Source organism: Scyliorhinus canicula, chromosome 13, assembly GCF_902713615.1.
Source record: "Scyliorhinus canicula chromosome 13, sScyCan1.1, whole genome shotgun sequence".
In the NCBI taxonomy this organism is placed as follows: Eukaryota; Metazoa; Chordata; class Chondrichthyes; order Carcharhiniformes; family Scyliorhinidae; genus Scyliorhinus; species Scyliorhinus canicula.
In genome coordinates this window covers 28,553,896-28,568,088 of record NC_052158.1, presented here as the reverse complement: position 1 = coordinate 28,568,088, position 14,193 = coordinate 28,553,896, and the positions used below count along the sequence as shown (strand labels likewise).

At 48.7% G+C, this 14,193-nt stretch overlaps 13 non-coding genes across 13 annotated transcripts; all 13 read left to right on the top strand.

The window, feature by feature from the left end:
* Nucleotides 1-2,490: 2,490 nt before the first annotated feature.
* On the top strand, nt 2,491-2,647 carry LOC119976852. The gene has a single exon (XR_005463027.1). It is a non-coding gene; the product is annotated as a U1 spliceosomal RNA (small nuclear RNA).
* A 739-nt stretch (nt 2,648-3,386) lies between these two features.
* Nucleotides 3,387-3,550, top strand: LOC119976936. Its single transcript, XR_005463090.1, has one exon. It is a non-coding gene; the product is annotated as a U1 spliceosomal RNA (small nuclear RNA).
* A 738-nt stretch (nt 3,551-4,288) lies between these two features.
* On the top strand, nt 4,289-4,452 carry LOC119976935. The gene has a single exon (XR_005463089.1). It is a non-coding gene; the product is annotated as a U1 spliceosomal RNA (small nuclear RNA).
* A 739-nt stretch (nt 4,453-5,191) lies between these two features.
* Nucleotides 5,192-5,355, top strand: LOC119976933. The gene has a single exon (XR_005463088.1). It is a non-coding gene; the product is annotated as a U1 spliceosomal RNA (small nuclear RNA).
* A 740-nt stretch (nt 5,356-6,095) lies between these two features.
* On the top strand, nt 6,096-6,259 carry LOC119976932. Its single transcript, XR_005463087.1, has one exon. It is a non-coding gene; the product is annotated as a U1 spliceosomal RNA (small nuclear RNA).
* Nucleotides 6,260-6,998: 739 nt separating this feature from the next.
* On the top strand, nt 6,999-7,162 carry LOC119976931. The gene has a single exon (XR_005463086.1). It is a non-coding gene; the product is annotated as a U1 spliceosomal RNA (small nuclear RNA).
* Nucleotides 7,163-7,900: 738 nt separating this feature from the next.
* On the top strand, nt 7,901-8,064 carry LOC119976930. Its single transcript, XR_005463085.1, has one exon. It is a non-coding gene; the product is annotated as a U1 spliceosomal RNA (small nuclear RNA).
* Nucleotides 8,065-8,802: 738 nt separating this feature from the next.
* Nucleotides 8,803-8,966, top strand: LOC119976929. The gene has a single exon (XR_005463084.1). It is a non-coding gene; the product is annotated as a U1 spliceosomal RNA (small nuclear RNA).
* A 739-nt stretch (nt 8,967-9,705) lies between these two features.
* Nucleotides 9,706-9,869, top strand: LOC119976928. The gene has a single exon (XR_005463083.1). It is a non-coding gene; the product is annotated as a U1 spliceosomal RNA (small nuclear RNA).
* A 732-nt stretch (nt 9,870-10,601) lies between these two features.
* Nucleotides 10,602-10,765, top strand: LOC119976927. The gene has a single exon (XR_005463082.1). It is a non-coding gene; the product is annotated as a U1 spliceosomal RNA (small nuclear RNA).
* Nucleotides 10,766-11,504: 739 nt separating this feature from the next.
* LOC119976926 lies at nt 11,505-11,668 on the top strand. The gene has a single exon (XR_005463081.1). It is a non-coding gene; the product is annotated as a U1 spliceosomal RNA (small nuclear RNA).
* Nucleotides 11,669-12,407: 739 nt separating this feature from the next.
* On the top strand, nt 12,408-12,571 carry LOC119976840. Its single transcript, XR_005463019.1, has one exon. It is a non-coding gene; the product is annotated as a U1 spliceosomal RNA (small nuclear RNA).
* A 741-nt stretch (nt 12,572-13,312) lies between these two features.
* LOC119976814 lies at nt 13,313-13,476 on the top strand. The gene has a single exon (XR_005462994.1). It is a non-coding gene; the product is annotated as a U1 spliceosomal RNA (small nuclear RNA).
* The last annotated feature ends 717 nt before the right edge of the window (nt 13,477-14,193 follow it).

Here is a 14,193-nt window from a genome sequence, read left to right as displayed (position 1 = left end):
TGGAGGATTTGGAGGATGAGTTTGAATTGCTGGGAGGGAATGGGTTTCGGGATCTGCAGGTAAGGGATTTTGCACGAAGGCAGGTTTCGACCTTTCCGCTTCTGCCGCTGCAGGGGATACCGGATAAGGTAGTTTCTACAATGGGGGTGAGGGAGTGGAAGGTCTCAGAAATCTACAAAGAACTTATGGAGTGGGAGGAAACCCAGATAGGCGAGATAAAATATCAAACTTCTTTGTTCCTCCAGCATCCACCAAAACCAGGTCAGGAGTGGAGATGTTCGCTGACACTTGTACAGTGTTACCATTGGCAACTCCTCAGATACTGAAGCACTCCATGTCCATGTGAAGTATGACCTCGACAACATCCAGGCTTGGGCTGATAAAGGTCAAGCAATATTTGCACCACAGAAGTGCCAGCCAATGACCATCTTTATCAAGCGTGAATCGAACCACTTTGTTGACATTCAATGGCATTGCAATCGCTCAAGTTTCAAAAAAGTCACCATTGACTAGTAACTGAACTGGACTAGCCATACGAATATCGTGGCTACAAGAGCAGGTCAGAGGCTGGGAATTCCCAGCGAGTAACACACCTCCCGATTCCCTAAAGTTTCTCCACCATCTACCAGGCACAAGTCAGGAGTGTGAAGGAATTCTCTACTGACTGGATGAGGGCAGTTCCAAAAACGCTCAAGGAAGTCAACAGCAGTGGCGGGACGGCTCCGTAGGTACAACATTTCTAGTTGGGTGAGGAGAGTGAAAGCTGATCTGGCGAGGTAGGATGGTCTCCCTCTGTCACTGGCAGGTCGGGTACAGGTGGTTAAAATGAACCTGTTGCTGCGATTTCTGTTTATTTTCCAATGCCTGCTGATTTTCTTGCCAATGGCATTTTTTGGAGAGATTGAAGGAATGATTACCTCGTCCATGTGGGGAGGGAAGGTGGCCAGAATTAGAAAGGTGCTACTACAGAGGGGAAGGCAGGCAGGGGGTTTGGGTCTTCCGAACCTGATGTATTATTACTGGGCGGCGAATGTGGAGAAGGTACGGAGCTGGGTCAGAGGGGTTGATTCCCAGTGGGTCAGAATGGAGGAGAGTTTGTGTAGGGGGTCAAAATTGAAGGCGCTAGCAACAGCGCCGCTCCTGATGGCCCTGGGGAAATACTCAGGGAGTCAAGTTATAATAGCTCTCCCCTGATATAAGCAAAAAGAGAATATAATAGACCTTCAATTCACTACTCTCCCAGACTACTGCATTGTTTTTTGAACGTAGCGCAGGTCTGGCCCATTACCTGACCTTACGCCGCAGCAGTCACCCGGGCCATCTTCAAATTCATCTGGAGATCCAAGATGGACAGTGTCCGAAGGGACACCATGTACAAACCTCTGGATAAAGGAGGGAGGAACGTACTCAACGTCTCCCTCATCCTGATGGCCACCTTTGTGTGCAGCTGCATCAAGCTGTGCGTGGACCCCCGGTATGCAAACACCAATTGTCACTACGTACTGTGGTTCTATCTGTCCCCGGTGTTACGAAGGATGGACCTGGCCTCATTGCCGCGGAATGCTCCAAGTAGTTGGATTGTGCCGCACCATCTGTCCCTCGTGGAAAAATGTTTGAAGAAAAACACCTTTGACCACAAGGCAATGAATCAGTGGTCAGCACGTAATGTCCTCAAGGCCCTCAGGGAAAAGGAGACTGTGGAGGACGTTGGTTGTTTCCCTGAGAAAACTGTCAGAGTCATCTGGCAGAACGCCTCATCACCAGAACTTTCAAACAAGCACCAAGACCTAGCTTTGCTGGTGGTGAGAAGGGCCCTCCCCGTCAGTTCTTCATGTACACCCGAAGGCTCAGCACCGTTGCACGCTGCCCTCGGAGTAGCTGTGGGGGAAATGAGACGGTCACCCACCTCCTTGTGGAATGGGCCTTTGCAAAGAAGGTCTGGAGAAAGATGCAGTGGTATTTGTCAAGGTTCACCCCGAGCAGCTCTGTGACCCAGGACTCTGTGCTCTACGGACTGTTCCCAGGGTCACACACCGAGACAAACATCAACTGCTGCTGGAAGGTCATCAACTCGGTGAAAGACTCTCTTTGGTCTGCCCGAAATTTGCTGATCTTCCAGTGCAAAGAATTGTCCTCGACCGAGTGTTGCAGATTGGCACATTCCAAGGTCCAAGACTACGTACTGAGGGACGCACTCTAGCTTGGGGCAGCTACCGCCAAGGCGCAATGGGGAAAGACCACAGTGTAAGGTCTTACCAACAAATGTACACTGAGGGGTTGGTAACAGTGTAAAGCCCCTCGGTCCAGTTCTTCAATGCTCCAATGTATAAAAGTAACATGACAATGTAAATATTTAAGAAAGAATTGTAACATAAAGAAGGATGTGTGTGTAATGTCATCCCAATTGAATGGAAGAAAGACAAGGGAATGTGTAACTTTGATGGAAATGTACAGTCAAGACAATTCGAAATATTCTGTAATGTTAATTAGAGATTTTAGGAATAAAGTTTTTTTTTTAAAAAGGTTCGCCCAGGTCTTGGCTAGCCCATTGCACTTCGGGTGTGCTGACGCCTGCGATGTCCCCAAATGCGGGATACTCGACTGCAAAATTTGTGGTAGTGGGGGACTGCGTTCGCGCTCTCCCCTGATGTACGAAGCAAAAACAGAATATAATAACCCGTCAATTCACTACACTCACAGACTCACAGCATTGTTTTCTCACCGATTCTGTCTTTGTAATTAACCTGTCTCCCCGTACTGTATTTCCCCTTGCTCCGAGCAAGAATCCAGATACTAATACTTTTATTCCATTCACCAAACGTTTCTTCTTTGCACCTTTTATTATTGCCTCAAACTGACCCCCAAACCTCCCACAGCAGTCCCCTACAAATATGCACCCACGCATTTACCTTCCTGTTATTTTTCCATTTTGTGGCCGCCAAATTCGGAGCACCAATTTGCCTCTCAACTTCGCCACTCCCCGCACTCTTTCCAGCAATCCCCGTCCCATCAACGTCATTTATAACATTCAGCAAATAATTGGTTGAGGCATAATGACTCCTCCTTGTCTTGCCAGTGGACTGAGTCAGCTTGAGTTCTCAGGGAGCAGCCCCACCAGCTGGCGATTAGCCGTATTGCAGACAACGTTCCAGGAAGGCGGGTCAATTCCTTTTCACCTCAATATGTAAATACCAACAGAGACTCTCTCAAACAGCTTTCCTTCTTTATCGAGAGCTACATTCAAGTGTGCAGTGCTCTGAAGGATAATGAATCACAGAATGGAAATACATATGAACAGGGCGAGATTCTGAGTTTGAAAACTGAGGTCGTGTGACCGTGAAAGGTGGTAGGTGATGTGGGAGAGGAGGGTGTGAGAGTTTTCAGGCATACTTACCTGGCAGGGGTGAAACCATGATCAAGAAGGTGGTTCGCCCAGGACGAGGCTATCCCATTGCACTTCGGGTGTGCTGACGCCTGCGATGTCCCCAAATGCGGGATACTCGACTGCAAAATTTGTGGTAGTGGGGGACTGCGTTCGCGCTCTCCCCTGATGTACGAAGCAAAAACAGAATATAATACCCCTTCATTTCACTACACTCACGGACTGCTGCATTGTTTTATCACCGATTCTGTCTTTGTAATTAACCTGCCTGCAAGTACTGTATTTCCCTCTCCTCCGAGCAAGAATCCAGATACGAATACGTTTCTCCCATTCACCAAACGTTTCTTCTCCGCACCTTTTATTATTGCACCAAACTGACCCCCAAACCACCCACAGCAGTCCCCTACAAATATGCACCCACGCATTTGCCTTCCTGTTATTTTTCCTTTTTGTGGCCGCCAAATTCGGAGCACCAATTTGCCTCTCAACTTCGCCACTCGCCGCACTCTTTCCAGCAATCCCCGTCCCATCAACGTCATTTATTACATTCAGCAAATAATTGGTTGAGGCATAATGACTCCTCCTTGTCTTGCCAGTGGACTGAGTCAGCTTGAGTTCTCAGGGAGCAGCCCCACCAGCTGGCGATTAGCCGTATTGCAGACAACGTTCCAGGAAGGCGGGTCAATTCCTTTTCACCTCAATATGTAAATACCAACAGAGACTCTCTCAAACAGCTTTCCTTCTTTATCGAGAGCTACATTCAAGTGTGCAGTGCTCTGAAGGATAATGAATCACAGAATGGAAATACATATGAACAGGGCGAGATTCTGAGTTTGAAAACTGAGGTAGTGTGACCGTGAAAGGTGGTAGGTGATGTGGGAGAGGAGGGTGTGAGAGTTTTCAGGCATACTTACCTGGCAGGGGTGAAACCATGATCAAGAAGGTGGTTCGCCCAGGACGAGGCTATCCCATTGCACTTCGGGTGTGCTGACGCCTGCGATGTCCCCAAATGCGGGATACTCGACTGCAAAATTTGTGGTAGTGGGGGACTGCGTTCGCGCTCTCCCCTGATGTACGAAGCAAAAACAGAATATAATACCCCTTCATTTCACTACACTCACGGACTGCTGCATTGTTTTATCACCGATTCTGTCTTTGTAATTAACCTGCCTGCAAGTACTGTATTTCCCTCTCCTCCGAGCAAGAATCCAGATACGAATACGTTTCTCCCATTCACCAAACGTTTCTTCTCCGCACCTTTTATTATTGCACTCAAACTGACCCCCAAACCACCCACAGCAGTCCCCTACAAATATGCACCCACGCATTTGCCTTCCTGTTATTTTTCCTTTTTGTGGCCGCCAAATTCGGAGCACCAATTTGCCTCTCAACTTCGCCACTCGCCGCACTCTTTCCAGCAATCCCCGTCCCATCAACGTCATTTATTACATTCAGCAAATAATTGGTTGAGGCATAATGACTCCTCCTTGTCTTGCCAGTGGACTGAGTCAGCTTGAGTTCTCAGGGAGCAGCCCCACCAGCTGGCGATTAGCCGTATTGCAGACAACGTTCCAGGAAGGCGGGTCAATTCCTTTTCACCTCAATATGTAAATACCAACAGAGACTCTCTCAAACAGCTTTCCTTCTTTATCGAGAGCTACATTCAAGTGTGCAGTGCTCTGAAGGATAATGAATCACAGAATGGAAATACATATGAACAGGGCGAGATTCTGAGTTTGAAAACTGAGGTAGTGTGACCGTGAAAGGTGGTAGGTGATGTGGGAGAGGAGGGTGTGAGAGTTTTCAGGCATACTTACCTGGCAGGGGTGAAACCATGATCAAGAAGGTGGTTCGCCCAGGACGAGGCTATCCCATTGCACTTCGGGTGTGCTGACGCCTGCGATGTCCCCAAATGCGGGATACTCGACTGCAAAATTTGTGGTAGTGGGGGACTGCGTTCGCGCTCTCCCCTGATGTACGAAGCAAAAACAGAATATAATACCCCTTCATTTCACTACACTCACAGACTGCTGCATTGTTTTATCACCGATTCTGTCTTTGTAATTAACCTGTCCTGCAAGTACTGTATTTCCCTCTCCTCCGAGCAAGAATCCAGATACGAATACGTTTCTTCCCATTCACCAAACGTTTCTTCTCCGCACCTTTTATTATTGCATCAAACTGACCCCCAAACCACCCACAGCAGTCCCCTACAAATATGCACCCACGCATTTGCCTTCCTGTTATTTTTCCTTTTTGTGGCCGCCAAATTCGGAGCACCAATTTGCCTCTCAACTTCGCCACTCCCCGCACTCTTTCCAGCAATCCCCGTCCCATCAACGTCATTTATTACATTCAGCAAATAATTGGTTGAGGCATAATGACTCCTCCTTGTCTTGCCAGTGGACTGAGTCAGCTTGAGTTCTCAGGGAGCAGCCCCACCAGCTAGCGATTAGCCGTATTGCAGACAACGTTCCAGGAAGGCGGGTCAATTCCTTTTCACCTCAATATGTGAATACCAACAGAGACTCTCTCAAACAGCTTTCCTTCTTTATCGAGAGCTACATTCAAGTGTGCAGTGCTCAGAAGGATAATGAATCACAGAATGGAAATACATATGAACAGGGCGAGATTCTGAGTTTGAAAACTGAGGTAGTGTGACCGTGAAAGGTGGTAGGTGATGTGGGAGAGGAGGGTGTGAGTGTTTTTAGGCATACTTACCTGGCAGGGGTGAAACCATGATCAAGAAGGTGGTTCGCCCAGGACGAGGCTATCCCATTGCACTTCGGGTGTGCTGACGCCTGCGATGTCCCCAAATGCGGGATACTCGACTGCAAAATTTGTGGTAGTGGGGGACTGCGTTCGCGCTCTCCCCTGATGTACGAAGCAAAAACAGAATATAATAACCCGTCAATTCACTACACTCACAGACTCACAGCATTGTTTTCTCACCGATTCTGTCTTTGTAATTAACCTGTCTCCCCGTACTGTATTTCCCCTTGCTCCGAGCAAGAATCCAGATACTAATACTTTTCTTCCATTCACCAAACGTTTCTTCTTTGCACCTTTTATTATTGCCTCAAACTGACCCCCAAACCACCCACAGCAGTCCCCTACAAATATGCACCCACGCATTTACCTTCCTGTTATTTTTCCATTTTGTGGCCGCCAAATTCGGAGCACCAATTTGCCTCTCAACTTCGCCACTCCCCGCACTCCTTCCAGCAATCCCCGTCCCATCAACGTCATTTATTACATTCAGCAAATAATTGGTTGAGGCATAATGACTCCTCCTTGTCTTGCCCGTGGACTGAGTCAGCTTGAGTTCTCAGGGAGCAGCCCCACCAGCTGGCGATTAGCCGTATTGCAGACAACGTTCCAGGAAGGCGGGTCAATTCCTTTTCACCTCAATATGTAAATACCAACAGAGACTCTCTCAAACAGCTTTCCTTCTTTATCGAGAGCTACATTCAAGTGTGCAGTGTTCAGAAGGATAATGAATCACAGAATGGAAATACATATGAACAGGGCGAGATTCTGAGTTTGAAAACTGAGGTCGTGTGACCGTGAAAGGTGGTAGGTGATGTGGGAGAGGAGGGTGTGAGAGTTTTCAGGCATACTTACCTGGCAGGGGTGAAACCATGATCAAGAAGGTGGTTCGCCCAGGACGAGGCTATCCCATTGCACTTCGGGTGTGCTGACGCCTGCGATGTCCCCAAATGCGGGATACTCGACTGCAAAATTTGTGGTAGTGGGGGACTGCGTTCGCGCTCTCCCCTGATGTACGAAGCAAAAACAGAATATAATACCCCTTCATTTCACTACACTCACGGACTGCTGCATTGTTTTATCACCGATTCTGTCTTTGTAATTAACCTGCCTGCAAGTACTGTATTTCCCTCTCCTCCGAGCAAGAATCCAGATACGAATACGTTTCTCCCATTCACCAAACGTTTCTTCTCCGCACCTTTTATTATTGCATCAAACTGACCCCCAAACCACCCACAGCAGTCCCCTACAAATATGCACCCACGCATTTGCCTTCCTGTTATTTTTCCTTTTTGTGGCCGCCAAATTCGGAGCACCAATTTGCCTCTCAACTCGCCACTCCCCCGCACTCTTTCCAGCAATCCCCGTCCCATCAACGTCATTTATTACATTCAGCAAATAATTGGTTGAGGCATAATGACTCCTCCTTGTCTTGCCAGTGGACTGAGTCAGCTTGAGTTCTCAGGGAGCAGCCCCACCAGCTGGCGATTAGCCGTATTGCAGACAACGTTCCAGGAAGGCGGGTCAATTCCTTTTCACCTCAATATGTAAATACCAACAGAGACTCTCTCAAACAGCTTTCCTTCTTTATCGAGAGCTACATTCAAGTGTGCAGTGCTCAGAAGGATAATGAATCACAGAATGGAAATACATATGAACAGGGCGAGATTCTGAGTTTGAAAACTGAGGTAGTGTGACCGTGAAAGGTGGTAGGTGATGTGGGAGAGGAGGGTGTGAGAGTTTTCAGGCATACTTACCTGGCAGGGGTGAAACCATGATCAAGAAGGTGGTTCGCCCAGGACGAGGCTATCCCATTGCACTTCGGGTGTGCTGACGCCTGCGATGTCCCCAAATGCGGGATACTCGACTGCAAAATTTGTGGTAGTGGGGGACTGCGTTCGCGCTCTCCCCTGATGTACGAAGCAAAAACAGAATATAATACCCCTTCATTTCACTACACTCACAGACTGCTGCATTGTTTTATCACCGATTCTGTCTTTGTAATTAACCTGCCTGCAAGTACTGTATTTCCCTCTCCTCCGAGCAAGAATCCAGATACGAATACGTTTCTCCCATTCACCAAACGTTTCTTCTCCGCACCTTTTATTATTGCATCAAACTGACCCCCAAACCACCCACAGCAGTCCCCTACAAATATGCACCCACGCATTTGCCTTCCTGTTATTTTTCCTTTTTGTGGCCGCCAAATTCGGAGCACCAATTTGCCTCTCAACTTCGCCACTCCCCGCACTCTTTCCAGCAATCCCCGTCCCATCAACGTCATTTATTACATTCAGCAAATAATTGGTTGAGGCATAATGACTCCTCCTTGTCTTGCCAGTGGACTGAGTCAGCTTGAGTTCTCAGGGAGCAGCCCCACCAGCTGGCGATTAGCCGTATTGCAGACAACGTTCCAGGAAGGCGGGTCAATTCCTTTTCACCTCAATATGTAAATACCAACAGAGACTCTCTCAAACAGCTTTCCTTCTTTATCGAGAGCAACATTCAAGTGTGCAGTGCTCTGAAGGATAATGAATCACAGAATGGAAATACATATGAACAGGGCGAGATTCTGAGTTTGAAAACTGAGGTAGTGTGACCGTGAAAGGTGGTAGGTGATGTGGGAGAGGAGGGTGTGAGAGTTTTCAGGCATACTTACCTGGCAGGGGTGAAACCATGATCAAGAAGGTGGTTCGCCCAGGACGAGGCTATCCCATTGCACTTCGGGTGTGCTGACGCCTGCGATGTCCCCAAATGCGGGATACTCGACTGCAAAATTTGTGGTAGTGGGGGACTGCGTTCGCGCTCTCCCCTGATGTACGAAGCAAAAACAGAATATAATAACCCGTCAATTCACTACACTCACAGACTCACAGCATTGTTTTCTCACCGATTCTGTCTTTGTAATTAACCTGTCTCCCCGTACTGTATTTCCCCTTGCTCCGAGCAAGAATCCAGATACTAATACTTTTCTTCCATTCACCAAACGTTTCTTCTTTGCACCTTTTATTATTGCCTCAAACTGACCCCCAAACCTCCCACAGCAGTCCCCTACAAATATGCACCCACGCATTTACCTTCCTGTTATTTTTCCATTTTGTGGCCGCCAAATTCGGAACACCAATTTGCCTCTCAACTTCGCCACTCCCCGCACTCCTTCCAGCAATCCCCGTCCCATCAACGTCATTTATTACATTCAGCAAATAATTGGTTGAGGCATAATGACTCCTCCTTGTCTTGCCAGTGGACTGAGTCAGCTTGAGTTCTCAGGGAGCAGCCCCACCAGCTGGCGATTAGCCGTATTGCAGACAACGTTCCAGGAAGGCGGGTCAATTCCTTTTCACCTCAATATGTAAATACCAACAGAGACTCTCTCAAACAGCTTTCCTTCTTTATCGAGAGCTACATTCAAGTGTGCAGTGCTCAGAAGGATAATGAATCACAGAATGGAAATACATATGAACAGGGCGAGATTCTGAGTTTGAAAACTGAGGTAGTGTGACCGTGAAAGGTGGTAGGTGATGTGGGAGAGGAGGGTGTGAGAGTTTTCAGGCATACTTACCTGGCAGGGGTGAAACCATGATCAAGAAGGTGGTTCGCCCAGGACGAGGCTATCCCATTGCACTTCGGGTGTGCTGACGCCTGCGATGTCCCCAAATGCGGGATACTCGACTGCAAAATTTGTGGTAGTGGGGGACTGCGTTCGCGCTCTCCCCTGATGTACGAAGCAAAAACAGAACATAATAACCCGTCAATTCAACAGACTCACAGCATTGTTTTCTCACCGATTCTGTCTTTGTAATTAACCTGTCTCCCCGTACTGTATTTCCCCTTGCTCCGAGCAAGAATCCAGATACTAATAATTTTCTTCCATTCACCAAACGTTTCTTCTTTGCACCTTTTATTATTGCCTCAAACTGACCCCCAAACCTCCCACAGCAGTCCCCTACAAATATGCACCCACGCATTTGCCTTCCTGTTATTTTTCCTTTTTGTGGCCGCCAAATTCGGAGCACCAATTTGCCTCTCAACTTCGCCACTCCCCGCACTACTTTCCAGCAATCCCCGTCCCATCAACGTCATTTATTACATTCAGCAAATAATTGGTTGAGGCATAATGACTCCTCCTTGTCTTGCCAGTGGACTGAGTCAGCTTGAGTTCTCAGGGAGCAGCCCCACCAGCTGGCGATTAGCCGTATTGCAGACAACGTTCCAGGAAGGCGGGTCAATTCCTTTTCACCTCAATATGTAAATACCAACAGAGACTCTCTCAAACAGCTTTCCTTCTTTATCGAGAGCTACATTCAAGTGTGCAGTGTTCAGAAGGATAATGAATCACAGAATGGAAATACATATGAACAGGGCGAGATTCTGAGTTTGAAAACTGAGGTCGTGTGACCGTGAAAGGTGGTAGGTGATGTGGGAGAGGAGGGTGTGAGAGTTTTCAGGCATACTTACCTGGCAGGGGTGAAACCATGATCAAGAAGGTGGTTCGCCCAGGACGAGGCTATCCCATTGCACTTCGGGTGTGCTGACGCCTGCGATGTCCCCAAATGCGGGATACTCGACTGCAAAATTTGTGGTAGTGGGGGACTGCGTTCGCGCTCTCCCCTGATGTACGAAGCAAAAACAGAATATAATACCCCTTCATTTCACTACACTCACAGACTGCTGCATTGTTTTATCACCGATTCTGTCTTTGTAATTAACCTGCCTGCAAGTACTGTATTTCCCTCTCCTCCGAGCAAGAATCCAGATACGAATACGTTTCTCCCATTCACCAAACGTTTCTTCTCCGCACCTTTTATTATTGCACTCAAACTGACCCCCAAACCACCCACAGCAGTCCCCTACAAATATGCACCCACGCATTTGCCTTCCTGTTATTTTTCCTTTTTGTGGCCGCCAAATTCGGAGCACCAATTTGCCTCTCAACTTCGCCACTCCCCGCACTCTTTCCAGCAATCCCCGTCCCATCAACGTCATTTATTACATTCAGCAAATAATTGGTTGAGGCATAATGACTCCTCCTTGTCTTGCCAGTGGACTGAGTCAGCTTGAGTTCTCAGGGAGCAGCCCCACCAGCTGGCGATTAGCCGTATTGCAGACAACGTTCCAGGAAGGCGGGTCAATTCCTTTTCACCTCAATATGTAAATACCAACAGAGACTCTCTCAAACAGCTTTCCTTCTTTATCGAGAGCTACATTCAAGTGTGCAGTGCTCAGAAGGATAATGAATCACAGAATGGAAATACATATGAACAGGGCGAGATTCTGAGTTTGAAAACTGAGGTCGTGTGACCGTGAAAGGTGGTAGGTGATGTGGGAGAGGAGGGTGTGAGAGTTTTCAGGCATACTTACCTGGCAGGGGTGAAACCATGATCAAGAAGGTGGTTCGCCCAGGACGAGGCTATCCCATTGCACTTCGGGTGTGCTGACGCCTGCGATGTCCCCAAATGCGGGATACTCGACTGCAAAATTTGTGGTAGTGGGGGACTGCGTTCGCGCTCTCCCCTGATGTACGAAGCAAAAACAGAATATAATAACCCGTCAATTCACTACACTCACAGACTCACAGCATTGTTTTCTCACCGATTCTGTCTTTGTAATTAACCTGTCTCCCCGTACTGTATTTCCCCTTGCTCCGAGCAAGAATCCAGATACTAATACTTTTCTTCCATTCACCAAACGTTTCTTCTTTGCACCTTTTATTATTGCCTCAAACTGACCCCCAAACCACCCACAGCAGTCCCCTACAAATATGCACCCACGCATTTACCTTCCTGTTATTTTTCCATTTTGTGGCCGCCAAATTCGGAACACCAATTTGCCTCTCAACTTCGCCACTCCCCGCACTCCTTCCAGCAATCCCCGTCCCATCAACGTCATTTATTACATTCAGCAAATAATTGGTTGAGGCATAATGACTCCTCCTTGTCTTGCCCGTGGACTGAGTCAGCTTGAGTTCTCAGGGAGCAGCCCCACCAGCTGGCGATTAGCCGTATTGCAGACAACGTTCCAGGAAGGCGGGTCAATTCCTTTTCACCTCAATATGTAAATACCAACAGAGACTCTCTCAAACAGCTTTCCTTCTTTATCGAGAGCTACATTCAAGTGTGCAGTGCTCAGAAGGATAATGAATCACAGAATGGAAATACATATGAACAGGGCGAGATTCTGAGTTTGAAAACTGAGGTAGTGTGACCGTGAAAGGTGGTAGGTGATGTGGGATAGGAGGGTGTGAGAGTTTTCAGGCATACTTACCTGGCAGGAGTGAAACCATGATCAAGAAGGTGGTTCGTCCAGGACGAGGCTATCCCAGTGAACTTCGGGTGTGCTGACGCCTGCGATGTCCCCAAATGCGGGATACTCGACTGCAAAATTTGTGGTAGTGGGGGACTGCGTTCGCGCTCTCCCCTGATGTACGAAGCAAAAACAGAATATAATACCCCTTCATTTCACTACACTCACGGACTGCTGCATTGTTTTATCACCGATTCTGTCTTTGTAATTAACCTGCCTGCCCAGTACTGTATTTCCCCTCTCCTCCGAGCAAGAATCCAGATACGAATACTTTTCTTCCCATTCACCAAACGTTTCTTCTTCCGCACCTTTTATTATTGCCTCAAACTGACCCCCAAACCTCCCACAGCAGTCCCCTACAAATATGCACCCACGCATTTACCTTCCTGTTATTTTTCCTTTTGTGGCCGCCAAATTCGGAGCACCAATTTGCCTCTCAACTTCGCCACTCGCCGCACTCTTTCCAGCAATCCCCGTCCCATCAACGTCATTTATTACATTCAGCAAATAATTGGTTGAGGCATAATGACTCCTCCTTGTCTTGCCAGTGGACTGAGTCAGCTTGAGTTCTCAGGGAGCAGCCCCACCAGCTGGCGATTAGCCGTATTGCAGACAACGTTCCAGGAAGGCGGGTCAATTCCTTTTCACCTCAATATGTAAATACCAACAGAGACTCTCTCAAACAGCTTTCCTTCTTTATCGAGAGCTACATTCAAGTGTGCAGTGCTCAGAAGGATAATGAATCACAGAATGGAAATACATATGAACAGGGCGAGATTCTGAGTTTGAAAACTGAGGTAGTGTGACCGTGAAAGGTGGTAGGTGATGTGGGAGAGGAGGGTGTGAGAGTTTTCAGGCATACTTACCTGGCAGGGGTGAAACCATGATCAAGAAGGTGGTTCGCCCAGGACGAGGCTATCCCATTGCACTTCGGGTGTGCTGACGCCTGCGATGTCCCCAAATGCGGGATACTCGACTGCAAAGTTTGTGGTAGTGGGGGACTGCGTTCGCGCTCTCCCCTGATGTACGAAGCAAAAACAGAATATAATACCCCTTCATTTCACTACACTCACGGACTGCTGCATTGTTTTATCACCGATTCTGTCTTTATAATTAACCTGCCTGCAAGTACTGTGCCGGGGAGGGGGGAGAGTGCCGGCGAGGGGGGGGGAGTGGCGGGGAGGGGGGGGAGTGCCAGGGAGGGGGGGGGGGGAAAGAGTGCCGGGGAGGGGGGGGGAGTGCCGGGGAGGGGGGGGAGAGTGCCGGGGAGGGGGGGAGAGTGCCGGGGAGGGGGGGGAGAGTGCCGGGGAGGGGGGGGGAGTGGCGGGGAGGGGGGGGGAGTGCCAGGGAGGGGGGGGGGAGAAAGAGTGCCGGGGAGGGGGGGGGGAGTGCCGGGGAGGGGGGGAGAGTGCCGGGGAGGGGGGGAGAGTGCCGGGGAGGGGGCGAGAGTGCCGGGGAGGGGGCGAGAGTGCCGGGGAGGGGGGGGGAGAGATCACATGGAATGTGAGAGGGCTGAATGGGCCGGTCAAGAGGGATCGCGTGTTCGCGCATTTGAGGAGGTTGAAGACAGACGTGGCAATGCTACAAGAGACACACCTGAGGGTAGTGGATCAGACTAGGCTGAGGAAGGGAGGGGTCGGGCAGGTATTTCATTCGGGGCTAGGCTCTAAAACTTGGGGGGTTGCGATCTTGATCAATAAGCGGGTGTCATTTGAGGTAGGGAATATAGTGGCGGACTC